The sequence below is a fragment of the Callithrix jacchus genome, chromosome 4 (genome assembly GCF_049354715.1).
Source record: "Callithrix jacchus isolate 240 chromosome 4, calJac240_pri, whole genome shotgun sequence".
Taxonomy (NCBI): Eukaryota; Metazoa; Chordata; class Mammalia; order Primates; family Cebidae; genus Callithrix; species Callithrix jacchus.
The window spans coordinates 78,396,792-78,413,105 of NC_133505.1; the positions used below are offsets into that span (position 1 = coordinate 78,396,792).

The window sequence follows — 16,314 nt, forward strand, 5'->3', positions numbered from 1 at the left end:
CAAAATGTAGAAAAGTAAAATCTTGTTTAGTGCTGATGGACACTAACTCCTATCCTCAATTTAACTCCAGATGGTTAGTTTAGACTAATCATGATAATCTCATTCCCCCTGCCAGTGATTGCTTTAGGAAACAGCACAAGTCCCAATTTTGAAATGAAGTAAAACCTAAAGGAGGCTTCCCGCATAGGTTGTCTCATTTCTGAAAAGAGATACATAAAAGGACTCGTGTCTTCTTTCCTTCTCCTGGTGTTTATAACAGGATATGATTTTGGAAGCGACTACAAGTGTTTTGTTACCAACCTGAAGAGGAAGCCAACACAAGGTGGAAAAGGAGGCAAACCAAGAAACTGAATCTGAGCCCTTGGCACAATATGCCTGGAATGCCTGCTATTGCCAATACTACAGTGCTTTCTTAGCATCCAACTGGACCAGTGTTTCCTGTTACTTGCAGTTCAAAGTATGCTACATGATTCTGGTCCCCTTTACATACATCTCTCATTTTGATTGATTGCGCTCAGCAATGTTCCACTCTCCAAGGAGGGAGAATGAACTGTAGATAACCAATGTATTATCACATACAACCTCAAAAGTGAAAAGCACAAAAGTGTATCTTGATTATTTTGATTCATAAGCACTTTCCAAGTTATATAATATTAAGCATCAAATAATTTTAAAAAAACTTTTTTTGAGACAGGGTTTCACTATGTTGGCCAGGATGCTCTCAATCTCTTGATCTCATGATCCGCCCAGGTCAGCCTCTCAAAGGGCTGGGATTACAGACGTAAGTCACCAAGTCCAGCCTCAAATAATTTTTTTTCTTAGGAGTCTCACTCTTAGGAGTTGCCCAGGCTGCTGTGCAATGGAGCAATCTTGGTTCACTGCAACCTCTGCCTCCTGGGTTCAAGGGATTCTCCTGCCTCAGTCTCCCAAGTAGCTGGGATAACAGGTATGCACCACCATGCCCAGCTAATTTTTGTATTTTTAGTAGAGACAGGGTTTTGCCATGTTGGCCAGGCTGGTAACGTCAAACTACTGACCTCAAGCAATCTACTTGCCTTGGCCTCTCAAAGTTCTGGGATTACAGGTTGAGCCACTGTGCCCAGTCTAGCATCAAAGAACTTATAATCAAAATGTTTCTGGCCTTATTAAGTACCAAAAACTAATACTACAGAAAAATCCTTACCACTTCATCTCAAAGCCAAAAATAAATAAATAATAAGAAACTCCTATTCATGCATTAAAAATCAAAGCCCTTCAGTTGGAATTTTCTTACTGTGTATCTTGCTAGAGAGAAATCCTATTAATACAACTAGTATGAGAAAGTCTGCAGTGATCTTTCTTTTTTTTTTGAGACGGAGTTTCGCTCTTGTTACCCAGGCTGGAGTGCAATGGCGCGATCTCGGCTCACCGCAACCTCTGCCTCCTGGGTTCAGGCAATTCTCCTGCGTCAGCCTCCTTGCAGTGATATTTCTATCATACCTGAAGAAATATACTGGAGCAAGTCCAATAAATGTAACAAAGGTCAAAAAATTATTCTCAAGGACACTAGACTTGATGTGGAATCAGAAAACCTTTAGGTGGAGAAAAATGCTATTGATAATACAGAAAGCCAATCACTTGCCTTCTAATCTGAACATGTATGAGAAAAAAATTTACATCTAACCCATAGAAAGTTTCAGTCCCATCTCTGTTTTTAAGTATCATTGAACATACACTGGAAAATATAAACATAATCAAAAAGAAATGTTTCATTGTCCTTCCATCCTATTTTCAACATGAGAAAACTCACATTTCAATGCATTGCAACTGTACTAAAGCCATAGATTCAGCTGTTTTGCACTAAAGGAAGTACACAGTTCAATGACAAAAATTATTTAAATTAAATAATTTACTTTAAAAAAAATTTTTTTGAGACAGGGAGATCACAACTCACTGTACCCTCAACCTCCCAAGCTCATTCTGTCCTCCTGTCTCAGCCTCCTGAGTAGCCCAGGCTGATCTTGAACTCCCGGGATTAAGTGATTGGCCCATTTTTTCAGCCTTCCACAGTAGAGGGATTACCTAAATCATATCTTTTTTTTTTTTTGAGACATGGTCTCATTCTGTTGTCCAGGCTGGAGTGCAGAGGTGCAGTCTGGGCTCACTACAACCACTGCCTCCCAGGCTCAAATGAGTCTCATGCCTCAGCCTCCTGAGTAGCTGGGATACAGACATGCACCACCACACCCAGCTAATTTTTGTACTTTTTATAGAGATGGGAGTCTTCCTATGTTGCCCAGCTGTTCTCAAACTTGTGGACTCAAGCAATCTGCCATCCTCTACCTCCCAAACTGGAAAGATTACAGGTATAAGCCACTATGCCCTGCCCTAAATCATATCCTAGTAATGATTTTGTTGAAAACTTTTTTACAAATATCACAATGTATAGAGTGAATTCACTCTTCCAGTAACTTAAAGCAATTGTCAGGCAAACTTTTTCTATATAGGATGAGAAACTATCCACTCATAAAATGCAGTACAAAAGAAGTCAAAGGCAATACATGAATATCGGGCACTGCTCTGTCCCAATAAAACTTTATTTATAAACACAAAACAAATTTTATATAATTTTATGTCATAAAATATCATCCTTTTGATTTTCTAAACAATGTAAAAATTTTTAATGATTCCTAAACTACAAGCTATACAAAAAACAGGCATGAAAAAGGCTTAGTCCTATCCATGTACTAAATAGTGCAGTACTTCAATAATAAAAGGCTGCAATTTTACTAATGCCTGAAAAGACCAATCAATTAAATAGAACAGAAAACTAAAAATACATCCACATGTATGCAGAGAAATTTAATATTGAATAAAGGGAACAATTCAGATTACTATGGAAAAGACAGATTACTCAATCAAGGACTGAATAATCATCATTGGAATAAACAGGTTAACCTATTAAAAATCCATTTGAGGCCAAGTGCAGCAGGTCACACCTGTAATTCCAGCACTTTGGGAGGGCAAGGAGGGAGGATCACTTGAGCCAAGGAGCTTGAGATCAGGCTGGGCAAGACAGTGAGACCTTATCTCCACAAAAATAAAAACAATTAAAAAATTAGTCAGGCACAGTGGTCCACACCTACAGTACAAGTTGCTCAGGAGACTGAAGTGGGAGGATAACTGGAGCCCAAGAATTTGAGGCTGCAATGAGTTATGATCACACCACTGTACTACAGCCTGGGTAACAGAGTGAGGGTCCGTCTCCAAAAACAACAGAAAAAAAACTGTAAAATTAGATTTAAATATATATATGTAAAATAATAAAAATTCATTTGAACTATACCTAACAACCTAAATTAAATCACATCTCAGGAATATCAAACATTTAAATGTGAAAAAGAAAACACAAATCATAACAGAGGAAACCATTAGTAAATATTCTATAGTTATGGAATGAGGAGGGCATACCTAAGATTAAAACAAGATCCACAGACAATAAATATAAAAAGATTCAGGCCGGGCACAGTGACTCACGCTTATAATCCCAGCACTTTGGGAGGTCAAGGTGGGTGAATCACTTGAGGTCAGGAGTTGAAGACCAGCCTGGCTAACATGGTGAAACCCCATCTCTACCAAAAATGCAAAAATTAGCTGGGCATGGTGGTGGGTGTCTGTTATCCCAGCTACTCAGGAGGCTGAGGTAGGAAAATCGATTGAGTCAGGGAGGTGGAGGTTGCAGTGAGCCGAGATAAGGCCACTGCACTCCAGTCTGGGTAACAGAGTGAGACTCTGTCTCAAAAAAAAAGAGAAAGAGGCCAGGCGCGGTGGCTCAAGCCTGTAATCCCAGCACTTTGGGAGGCCGAGGCGGGTGGATCACGAGGTCAAGAGATTGAGACCATCCTGGTCAACATGGTGAAACCCCGTCTCTACAAAAATACAAAAAATTAGCTGGGCATGGTGGCGCGTGCCTGTAATCCCAGCTACTCCGGAGGCTGAGGCAGGAGAATTGCCTGATTCCAGGAGGCGGAGGTTGCGGTGAGCCGAGATCGTGCCATTGCACTCCAGCCTGGGTAACAAGCGAAACTCCGTCTCAAAAAAAAAAGAGAGAAAGAAAAAGAAACTATGAGAAAGTGTTCCTGCTCTAAAATGCAACCACCCACAAGATATATTATTAAGTTTAAAAATGGCAAGATGCTAAAGAGTGTATTGTATGATGCCATCTGTATAGAAAAAAGAAGAAAAGAAATTGTGTATGTGTATTTATCTGAAAACTAAGGATACAAAAGAAATTTAAAACAGATTTTCTACAAGAAATGATACTGTATAGCTGATGGACAAGATTTGGAGGGTATCTTTTTCATTAAAGGCACTTTTTGAATATTGAACCCAATAAAGATATATATTCAAAAAACAAAATTTTAAATTCAAATGAAAATGACCTAGCTGAATTTTTTTCAGTTATTGGTTTACTAAAAAACAAAAAATAAGGTTTTTTTTTTTGAGACAGGGTTTTGCTCTGTCACCCAGGCTGGAATGCAGTGTTGCGATCTTGGCTCACTACAGCCTCCACCTCCTAGGTTCAAGCAATTCTCCCACCTGAGTCTCCCAAGTAGCTGATTACAGGGACGAGCCAACACACCTGGCCAATTTTTGCATTTTTAGTAGATATGGGGTTTCACCACGTTGGTCAGTCTGGTCTTGAACTCCTGACCTCAGGTGATCCACCCACCTTGGCCTCCCAAACTGCTGGGATTAAAGGCATGACCACACCCAGCCTTTTTTTGTTTTTTTACCAGTTTCCTCAAGAAAATGCTTCAGGCAATCATCCTTCAGTGGGATCATTGCTTGCAGTCACTGTAGTTTAAGGAGTGACAGGTCAGACTCCTTAAACTACAATGAAGTATATACAGACCTTATAAGAAGAAGTATTTTCTAGAAATTTGTGTAATAAAACCTAGCACAGGGCCATGATTGTGAAGCCTGAAGTTTTAATGGAGTTAGAAATACTGTGGTACCATCGACAATCATGAGATTCCTCTCTAGGAATGTTTTAGTAGAATCAAAGTGGATTCACTTTCCAAAGGTCAGGCATATATATTTATCTCCTTATGCCTAGTAATTTAGAATGTGATTCACTCCTTTATAGGTCCTTTTATTCAATATTAGAATAAATCCCTAGCCATTAAAAAGACATTCGTTCATTTATTCAACAAATAATTACTTAGTGCCTACTATATGGCAGGTGCTATGCTAGGCCTCAGGACCATTACAACATGAACTATTCATTTCTAGAAAATGCTTCATTGAACAACTTTTGAGTACATTATTTATAAACTTATTGAAAATATTATTTTCCCATTAAGAAGTGGCCTTTATGTGCAGACAATTTTTATTGGCAGTCTGTGAACAATCTGAATTATTTCAACATTTGCTTTATAACCTCACTCTAGATTTAGACATAAGCCAGTCAGGGTGTCTGGAGTTACAAATTATATTTGCTCAAGAAAAAGCAGCATGATAGAAAGTTCTTACTATTAAAAGCCAATTTACTAATACATAAGCGTATCTGCCAAACATAGCTGGTGTAACTGGTGACTTCACACTTTAGCATTGCACATATTCTTCTCAGCCAAAGTAAAATATGTGACAATATAATGACATGGTAGGAGAATGATGCCTGTCAGTTTATAAGACATTTCCAGATGTCTCAACTTATATAATCCACACTCCTATTATCCCCATTTTACTATCAGGAAACTGATTTTAAGATAAGTTTCAATAGGTGTCTAGCTAGTAAATAGTGGAGTTTGAACTGGAACCCAACTCTGCTGGTACTAAGCTTTATTCTTTCTACTAAGGTATGGGCTTAATGTTTATAAAATAAAATGTTTTAAGTAAATTATCTAGAGGTGCACCTGAGTTAACGTAATTAAAATTACCAGCTGATCCTTACAAAAAATTCCCCAAAGAAGGTTCTGACTAATTAATGTATTAAAAGGCACGGCTGATGGGCCATGGTGGCTCATGCCTGTAATCCTAACACTTTGGGAGGCTGAGGCAGGTGGACAGCTTGAGCCCAAGGGTTTGAGACCAGCCTGGGCAACATGGCAAAACCCCAACTCTACAAAAAACACAAAAATTAGCTGGGCATGGTGGTGCACACCTATAGTCCCAGCTACTGGGGAGGCTGAGGTGGGAAGATCACTTGAGCCCAGGAGGTCGAGGCTGCAGTAAGTCCTCATAGTACCACTGCAATTCCAGCCTGTGTGACAGAGTAGTTTGTCTCAAAAGAATTAATAAAAACAAAAAAGAAAGGCATGGCTTTCCTTAGGAATCTGGTTTGTGGTTGTGGATTCTCTAACAATGGCAACCAAATTCAAGGTGTCTGGGTCATGGTTGGGAATTTTTTTCCTTTGGTTTTTTTTTTTTTTTTTCTTTTTTTTTCCCCTGAGACAGGGTCTCGCTCTGTCACCAGGCCAGAGTGCAGTGGTGCAATCTCAGCTCACTTCAACCTCCGCCTCCTGGATTCAAGCGATTCCCCTGCCTCAGCCTCTCGAGTAGCTGGGACTACAGGTGTGCACCACCACGCATGGCTAATTTTTTTGTATTTTAGTAGAGACAGGGTTTTACCCTGTTGGCCAGGATGGTCTCGATCTCCTGACCTCCTGATCTTCGCCCACCTTGGCCTTGTAAAGTGCTGGGATGACAGGCATGAGCCACGGCCTCTCTGTTTTTTTGTTTTGTTTTTTTTGTTTTTGGATGGAGTCTCGCTGTTGCCAGGCTGGAGTACAGTGGCACAGTCTTGGCTTACTGCAACCTCCACCTCCCAGGTTCAAGTGATTCTCCTGCCTTAGCCTCTCAAGTAGCTGGGCCTTCTTTGGTTCTTGATTATAATTCATCTTTAAATAGTTAAGAGCAGCTTGTGCTATTTGATATCTGTGACCAAGTAAAACTCTTTGACCCTCGGACAAACATAGTATAATTTCACATATATGAAATATCTAGGCCATGCATGGTAGCTCACATCTGTAATCCCAGCACTTTGGAAGGCCAAGGCAAGATAATTACTTGAGGCCAGGAGCTGGAGATCTGGCTGGGCAACATAGTGAGACGTCATCTCTACTAAAAATTTTAAAAATAAAAATAAATTAGGGCCAGTAGTGGTGGCCTGTAATCCCAGCACTTTGGGAGGCCGAGGCAGGTGGATCAGTTGAGGTCAGGAGTTCAAGATGAGCCTGGCCAACATGGTGAAACCCCATCTCTACTAAAATACAAAAATTAGCTAGGCATGGTGGTGCACGCCTGTTATCCCAGCTATTCAGGAAGCTGAGGCAGAATTTCTTGAATCCAGGAGGTGGAGGTTGCAGTGAGCTGAGCTCGTGCCACTGCACTCCAGCCTGGGCAACAGAGCGAGACTCCATCTCTATATAAATAAATGAGCCAGGTGTAGGGGCATGCACCTATAGTATCAACTACTCAGGAGACTGAGATGAAAGGATCACCTGAGCCTGGGAAGTTGAGGCTGCATTGAGCCATGATTATGCCACTGCACTCCAGCCTGGGTGACAGAGCAAGACCCTGTCTCAAAAAAAGAAATATCTAGAATAAGCAAATATATTGCAAAAAGTCTCTCACTGTTGCTTTGCCTATAAGAAAATCACACAAGTGTTAGCCCAGTTAAATGAACGCTGAGTCTCTGCATCACAGCTCATGCTGTGGAAAGAATGCATTTGACTATTCCACAAGCTTAAAAAATGTCTTATTGCCAGGTGCGGTTGCTCACAAGACAGGTGGATCACAAGGTCAAGAGACTGGGACCATCCTGGCCAAAATGGTGAAACCCCGTCTCCACTAAAAAATACAAAAATTAGCTGGGTGTGGTGGCCTGTGCCTGTAGTCCCAGCTACTAGGGAGGCTGAGGCAAGAGAATCGCTTGAACCCAGGAGGTGAAGACTGCAGTGGGCCGAAATTGCGAGACTGTACTCCAGCCTGGCGCCTGGAGACAAAGCAAGACTGTCTCAAAAAAAAAAAAAAAATTCTCATTAAGGATCCAAGGCAGAAGGTGGAGGGGGTAATCAACTTTGAAACCTAGATTCAAAAAGCACTTCTGTGTGTCCTCAGAAAAGTTATCAATCTCTCAGCATCAGTTTCCTTACCTGTAAATTGATATTGATCCAGTTGCTGGATCACATAAGTTAATGTGCCTGAGTACAAAGCTGTGAGCCCTCTTCCTCTCCCTAAGACACAGGTGAGTTGCTCATGCAGCAGATGGAGACTGTCTGGAAGGGCCTGTTGGGCTGCCTACTATGGTCTCAAGCTTTGAGCTGCTAGAGATAGAGGCCTGATCCAACGAGTACCCACTGGTGAGAGGAATGGCAGTAATTGCAAGGGCAAGGCTTGCAGGAAGAATTTTTAATAGAATCTGCTACTCAGGTGCCTTACACAAATTCTCTGGGGACCTACTTCTTCCTACTCCCAGCCAGAGCAATATTGGGACCAACAAGCTCTTAAGGGAACCTAGTGGCTTAAGACAACATTTTGAAATTCAGGTAGTGTTTTACTTTCCTTTGGGGCTATGAAAGTGATTCTAGAGTTGGTACTCACATCCAGGTCCCATCTTTCCTCATTTGGGAAGGCTTTCTGCTGACAAATCCAATATGCTTTTTTTTTTCTGATGTTCCTCACAGACAAGAACCAATATGCTTTTTTTTTTTTTTTTTTTTTGAGACGAAGTTTCACTCTTGTTACCCAGGCTGGAGTGCAATGGCGCGATCTCGGCTCACCGCAACCTCCGCCTCCTGGGTTCAGGCAATTCTCCTGCCTCAGCCTCCTGAGTAGCTGGGATTACAGGCACGCACCACCATGCCCAGCTAATTTTTTGTATCTTTAGTAGAGACGGGGTTTCACCATGTTGACCAGGATGGTCTCGATATCTTGACCTCGTGATCCACCCGCCTCGGCCTCCCAAAGTGCTGGGATTACAGGCTTGAGCCACCGCGCCCGGCCAACCAATATGCTTTTTTAAGAGACCAGTTCTGCTATGTTGCCTAAGCTGGAGTACAGTAGCTATTCACAGGTGCAGTCATAGTGCACTAGCCTGGAGTTCCTGGGCTCCAGCAATCTTCCTGCCCTAGTTTCCTGAATAACCAGGACTACAGCCACGCACTACCACACCTGGCTAAATCCAATATTTTAACTCAGCTGGAAGAAGGACATTGGGGTTCTTCTTAGTTCCCATTGAGAGGAGCAGATCTGGTATCCAATTTTTTTTTGAGACAGAGTCTGGCTCTATCACCTAGGCTGGAGTGCAATGGCGCGATCTCTGCTCACTGAAACCTCTGCCTCCCAAATTCAAGCGATTCTCCTGCCTCAGCCTACTGAGTAGCTGGGATTACAGGCACCGACACCACACCTGGCTAATTTTTGTAATTTTAGTAGAGGTGGGGTTTCGCCATGTTGACCAGGCTGGTCTCGAACTCCTAGCCTCAAGCAATCTGCCTGCCTCAGCCTCCCAAAGTGCTGGGATTACAGACATGAGCCACCTTGTCCAGCCTGGTACCCAATTTTTAGAACAAAAATATTTACATTCAGAAAGCAAAGGATAGATCAAAGAGAGTGCAGAAGCAGTCACATAATAGTTAGATGCAGCAAGAAAGTCATCCTTTAGATTTATAAACTCCTTGTCATGTTGTTTCCTCTATTGTCCCCTTCTCCACTTTTAAACAAGTATGTTATGGTCTAAGTTAAGAGCTTGACAAGGTTTTCGCTATGGTTGAGGCATCAATCTCTTTTGTAATTGAATCTCTTCACCCAAGGATAATATGAGCAAACCATAATCAAGCTCTTTGTCCTAACTAGGCATTTACCATATAAACATAATAAGAAACAAGCCCCTGGAAATCTTTTTTTTTAATCACTTAACTGGCAGTTTCTCTTGCTATAATTCTGCCTTCATTAAAAGCTGTTCAGGGAGTAGGGCACAATCTTTGGAAGCATATCTAAGATGTCAATTTATTTGCATTTCAGTGAAAAGTAAGTCATCAGGATATTTGGGACATCTCTTCAAGCTTTTCTTGATGGTCAGTATCAGCATGGATCACTCCTTTCCAGCTTTCTTCATTCCTACTTTAGAGTCCGCTATTGTGCCTTTATACTTTCAAATTAGGGTATAGATCAAAAAAAAAAAAAATTCTGGGGCCGGGCATAGTGGCTCACGCCTGTAATCCAAGTACTTTGGAAGCCAAGGCAGGCAGATCACCTGAGGTCAGGAGTTCAAGACCAGCCTGACCAACATGGTGAAACCCCGTCTTTTAAAAAAAAAAGGCCGGGCGTGGTGGCTCACGCCTATAATCCCAACACTTTGGGAGGCCAAGGCGGGTGGATCACGAGGTCAAGAGATCGAGACCATCCTGGTCAACAAGGTGAAACCCCCTCTCTACTAAAAATACAAAAAGTCGCTGGGCATGGTGGTGCGTGCCTGTGGTCCCAGCTACTCGGGAGGCTGAGGCAGGAGAATTGCTTGAACCCAGAAGGCAGAGGTTGAGGTGAGCCGAGATCGTGCCATTGCACTCCAGTCTGGGTAACAAGAGCAAAACTCCGTCTCAAAAAAAAAAAAAAAATTAGCTGGGCATGGTGGTGCACAACTGTAGTTCCAGCCACTTGGGAGGCGAAAGCAGGAGAATTGCTTGAACCCAGGAGGCGGAGGTTGCGGTGAGCCGAGATCATGCCATTGCACTCCAGTCTGGGTACAAAGCGAAACTCCGTCTCAAAATAAATAAATAAATAAAATAAAAATAAATTAAAAAATTTGTTTCTGTAGTTATTAGAGAGGAGTCCAATATGATTTACAGAACAAGTTGAAATCATTCTATCAAGATGTAACAAAGAATTAAGGGGAAGGATCTGAACTGGGGAAGGTTAATTAGCCACTGACCCACCCTAAAGATGAACTTTCTTTAGTTCACAATGATAACTGTCAACTTATCCTCGATGTTCAGAATAATGCCTCATACCCAGTAAGTAATCAACAAATATTTGTTTAGCAAATAAGTCAATCATTACCATAGTTTATGTACCTGCTGAAATTATATTTTTCTAATTTTAAAGTTTTGTTTTTTTTGAGAGGGAGTTTCACTCTTGTTACCCAGGCTGGAGTGCAATGGCACGATCTCGGCTCACCGCAACCTCCGTCTCCAGGCTTCAGGCAATTCTCCCGCCTCAGCCTCCTGAGTAGCTGGGATTACAGGCACACGCCACCATGCCCAGCTAATTTTTTGTATTTTTAGTAAAGACGGGGTTTCACCATGTTGACCAGGATGGTCCTGATCTCTTGACCTCGTGATCCACCCGCCTCGGCCTCCCAAAGTGCTGAGATTACAGGCTTGAGCCACCGTGCCTGGCCTAATTTTAAACTATTATGCAAAAAATGTTTCCAGTTAAATATCTTGCATACCTCTTTTTGAACACCTGTTTATCTGTAGAATAAAAAAGTGAAATCAGAATGTCTGAAGCAATGTTTTTCATTATAATCAGCATTATTTTGAAGATTACTTAATTTTAATATTTTAACTTGAATTAATACTACCAAATCTACCCCTACCCCTATCTGTGACTATCCTGATTTATACTTCTACTAAGAATATTCACTTTTCCACAAAATTGATATTTTCAAATTTCAGTTTTAGCCAGTGTGGGAGATAATGGTTCTATTGTTTTGCTTTGCATGCCAGGGTCACTAGTGCAATTAAGCATCTGTTGTTTTTTTTTTTTTTAAACATGTTTTTTTATGTGGTCAGTTTTATTTCATCCTTACTTCTTCATCTATTGTCTATTTATACATTTGCCCATTTCTCTATAGGGTTGTCTTTTTCTTTTTTTTTTATTCCATTTCCACAGAAGATTCACTGATTGATTTGCAAAGAACAGTTGTCTTTTTCTTACATATATTTTTTTCACTGCCTGTTCCAGACGTCAATTATTTGTGCACTGTATATATTTCCTCTTTTTGAACTTTATTCATGGTATTTTTGTCCTATGAAACCTTTAGCCCATACTCTCACATGGAAGAATAATTAACTTGCAAACCTCTCTTCTCTACTCCTATTCAGTAGCATCAAATCCAGTTGATTTGAGTCTTACCCTTCCTTCAGAGGAAATACAGTGTGGTGATTAGAAGCACAGGCCAGGCATGGTGGCTCACTCCTGTAATCGCAGCATTTTGGGAGGCTGAGGCAGGTGGATCACCTGAGGTCAGGGGTTGTAGACCAGCCTAGCCAACATGATGAAATCCCTTCTCTACTAAAAATACAAAAATTAGCTGGGCATGGTGGTGCACACCTGTAATCCCAGCTACCTGAGAGGCTGAGGCACAAGAATGGCTTGAACCCAGAAGGTGGGGATTGCAGTGAGCTGAGATCACGCCACTGCCCTCCAGCCTGGGCAACAGAGCAAGACTCTATCTCAAAAAATAAATAAATATTTTAGAAAATAATAATAGGCATAGACTCTAGGACCAGGCACAGTGGCTCACGCCTGTAATCCCAACACTTCGGAAGGTTGAGGCAGACCCCTTGAGCCCAGGAATTTGAGACCAGCCTGGGCAACATGGTTAAACCCTGTCACTACAAAAAAAATACCAAAAAAAAATAGCCTAGGTGAGCAAGATGGTACGTGCCTGTGGTCCCAGCTACTCAGGAGGCTGAAGGGAGAGAATTCAGACTCTGAGTCAAAATTGATGTGTTCAAGCAAAGGTTTTGCCACTTACTGTATAACCTTGGGCCAGCTGCTTAACCTCTCTAGACCTCACTTGCCTTCTCTGTAAACCAGAGGTGATAACAGTACACCCATTTCACAGGGCTGTGGTGAGAACTAGATAATACATTTAAGGAGCTTAAAACCGGCTGGGCACGGTGGCTCACCCCTGTAATCCCAGCACTTTGGGAGGCCGAGGCGGGTGGATCATGAGGTCAAGAGATCGAGACCATCCTGGTCAACATGGTGAAACACCGTCTCTACTAAAAATAGAAAAATTAGCTGGGCATAGTGATGCACGCCTGTAGTCCCAGCTACTCGGGAGGCTGAGAGAGGAGAATTGCTTGAACCCAGGAGGCGGAGGTTGCGGTGAGCCGAGATCGTGCCATTGCCCTCCAGTCTGGGTAACAAGAGCGAAACTCCGTCTCAAAAAAAAAAAAAAAAGAGCTTAAAACCATCTGGTGCATAGCAAATGTTATGTAAATGTTAAACTTTTCCTGCCCTTTTCATCTGCTCTTCCTTTTCCTTTTTTCCTGTTACAGCATTCCTTCTTTTTTCCTATTTCCTCAGTATGCCTTTGCTTGAATACTAGCCCTTAAAGAAACTACTGCCAAAAAACAGCAGGCAATAAATACTTCATGCCATTATTTTAAATGACTTCAGAATAATACAAATATATGCAGCATAATAGTTTACATTTTAAAGGTGTTAACACCCATTTTGTTTTGAGATATGTCAACAAAACCCATGTTTCTTTTCTATCTGTAAGTTTAAAATGTCCCCAAATCAATTAAAAATAGAGGAAAGTCAGGCTGTTTTTTTCTCTTTGTACTGCTATCTCCTGTTTCTACTGTTTTTACACTTCTTTGCAGCTCAGTTTTATCTTTAAGATATTCTTAGGATTAACTTAGTAAGAAATGTGCAAGATCTAGATGAAGACCCACCAGACAGGATGCTCTCTGTAGACACGCAACTCACTGACTCAACCAAACAGGAAATTATCCCACAAAGCAGATAGTCCTAATGGAGGGTAGAATTCAGGACTGAGCATCTCAGTGATGCCGCCGGGAACCCAGGCTTCTCTGTCCCTTCACCGGACTAACCGAGTTCGAGACCACAAGCGGGTCAGGTCGCCAAGGCTGGCGTGGACGGTAGGAATGAAGGAGGTGAGGGTGGCGCGCCGCAGGCCTCGGCAGGTATCGGCGGCGGCTGGAGGCCCGGCTGATTTGAGGAGACGGCGGTGTCTCCCGGACCGCGCACCCGATCCTTCCTTGGGTCCGCGCGCGCACAGCGCGAGGCGCGCTCGAGCGGAAGTGCGGCGACCCCGCCGGAAGCGCGAGGCTAAGGCAGGGGCAGCAGCCCAGAGCCCTCCTCCCGCCTTCGCTGTGCAAGAGCCAGCCTAAGGAGTCCATTGCCGACGTGCCGATAGTTCAGCAGCTCTTGAGTCCAGGAAGCAAGAATGGGCGGAGGGGGAGCCAGTGGCAATGACCCAGACCTGAACGACCACCCCTTACCAAGCCGGCGGAGCTGCTTGATGAGTGGATTCCGGGCGGCGTCTCTTACTCTCAGCCCGGACGGGGTCTTGGGGACCCAGGGTGTGGGGGCCGCCTCTTCCCCTGCCTTCAGTTCACCCAGAGATAAGATGAAAAACCTTAGAGACCCTCTGGAGCCGGTCCACCAAGGGAGGTCCAGGCTCCCCAGGAATGTTGCCTGGGGACGGGTGTTTGTGGGGAGGGGTGTCTGGGAGGAGTGCCCCAGGCGCACCTCTGCGGGGCACTTGAAATGCTCCACATCCCCAGCAAACAGCGTGTTACGCATCACACCATGGTGTATTTGAGATCCCATCTGCCACTTGGGCTGGAGGAAATGAGTGTTCCTGGGTTTCTTGTCATTGCTTCCTGAGGGTTTCGTTTTACTGCTGTTGGTTTATGGCCTCAAACATAAATTTGAAGAATTTTGCCCTGTCTCGCAGTATTGGGAAGGAGATTCTTTTGTTCCAGTCCGTTTGGACAATTAGTTGGGAGTATTTACAGAAGGTCGGGTCAGGCATGGTGGGTCACACCTGTAATCTCAACCCTTTGGGAGGCCAAGGCGCAAGGATCGCTTGAGCCCAGGGGTTCTAGACCCGCTTGGGGAACATCGGGAAACCTTGTCTCTACAAAAAATTTTAAAACTAGTTGGGCATGGTGGTGCGCGCCTGTAGCCCCAGCTACATGGGAAACTGAGGCAAGAGGATTGCTTGAGCCTAAGAGTTCGAGGCTGCAGTGAACTGAGATCGCACCACTACATTCCAGCCCAGGCGACAGAGCAAGACCCTGCCTAAGGTCAATTCTTCAGTGAAATCACAAAATCACTAATGTAGGTAGGGAAGGAACAAGGTAGGTAATAGGAGTGAGGGAACACAGACACCAACAAAAGTTCTAACTTTCACAGACACCAACAAAAGTTCTAACTTTGAGGACGACTCTAGTATTCTTTTCTTTTCTTTTTTTTTTTTTTTTTGTATTCTTTTCATCCTAAGACTTCTGGCCTGTCAGCTAGTTCAGACAGCCTAGGAGTCTCAAGCCAGTGAAGGAACAAGGAGGCAGGTTGCCCTCTTGGGGCAAAGCTGTGGCCCCACCCTTGATGAAGAAGGCCTGTAGGAACCCAGGACCTGTGAGCAGGTAGACTCCTGAAGGTTTAAGATTCTGTGGAGCAGGTATGTGCAGTGCCAGTACTCAACCAGCAGCTGATGGACAGGAATAAGTAGAGCTGCTCTGAGTGTATTCTCTTGCAAGCCTGGGCCAGAGGCACACAGGAAGGAATTAATCATGTGGTGTGGTAGGCCAGGTGTGGAGCCAGAGTAGACCCATGACCAGCCAGCTCCAAGGCAGGGAGAAGAGTTCCTCTGGCTAACATTGACAGGGAAGCAGAGTCAAAAACTTGAAATGGTTTGCTTCAAAGACTGGATGCTGCCTAATGACCTCAAAGTCCAGTGACATCTGGACTTAGAATAAGCAAGGCAGATTTTGGAATGAGCACACAACTTCAAGTAAGCCAAGACATGATTATCTCTAGTTTCTGCTGCTTCTAGAGGCAGAATCATCTGAGAACTGATTGAAGAGTGTCTGTATATCCCAGAGACTAGTGCCCTCTAGGATAAAAGGTGTCATTCAGCCCGTACTGTTGGTTGGATGCAGGGCTCTAGTGTAGTTTGAATAAAATGTCACAGAAAAAAGGCTGGGCGCAGTGGCTCACGCCTATAATCCCAGCACTTTGGGAGGCCGAGGTGGGTGGATCACAAGGTCAGGAGATCAAGAGATTGAGACCATCCTAGACAACATGGTGAAACTCTGTCTCTACTAAAATATAAAAAGTTAGCCGGGTGTGGTGGCGCACGTCTGTAGTCCCAGCTACTCGGGAGGCTGAGACAGGAGAATCGCTTGAACCCAGGAAGTGGAAGTTGCAGTGAGTTGAAATCACACCTTTGCACTCCAGCCTGGCGACAAAGCAACACTCTGTCTCAAAAAAAAAAAGGCTGGTGTTGGGAAACTGCTCAGGAGTCATGTTGTTGCTCCTGGAAGTTGATTGAGTCAGCATCTT

The 16,314-nt window shown here is 43.2% G+C and overlaps 1 protein-coding gene across 2 annotated transcripts in view; it reads right to left on the reverse strand.

The window, feature by feature from the left end:
* Positions 1-14,021, reverse strand: part of LOC103787267 (KH homology domain-containing protein 1) — a 28,698-nt gene extending 14,677 nt beyond the window's left edge. The window contains exon 1 of one of the 2 annotated variants that reach the window (XM_008994659.6): positions 13,836-14,021. The gene's annotated coding sequence lies outside the window, so the exon portion shown is untranslated. Of the gene's footprint in view, positions 1-13,676 lie in introns of both variants that reach the window. The other variant, XM_008994658.4, reaches the window with a different exon arrangement.
* Between the last annotated feature and the right edge of the window lie 2,293 nt (positions 14,022-16,314).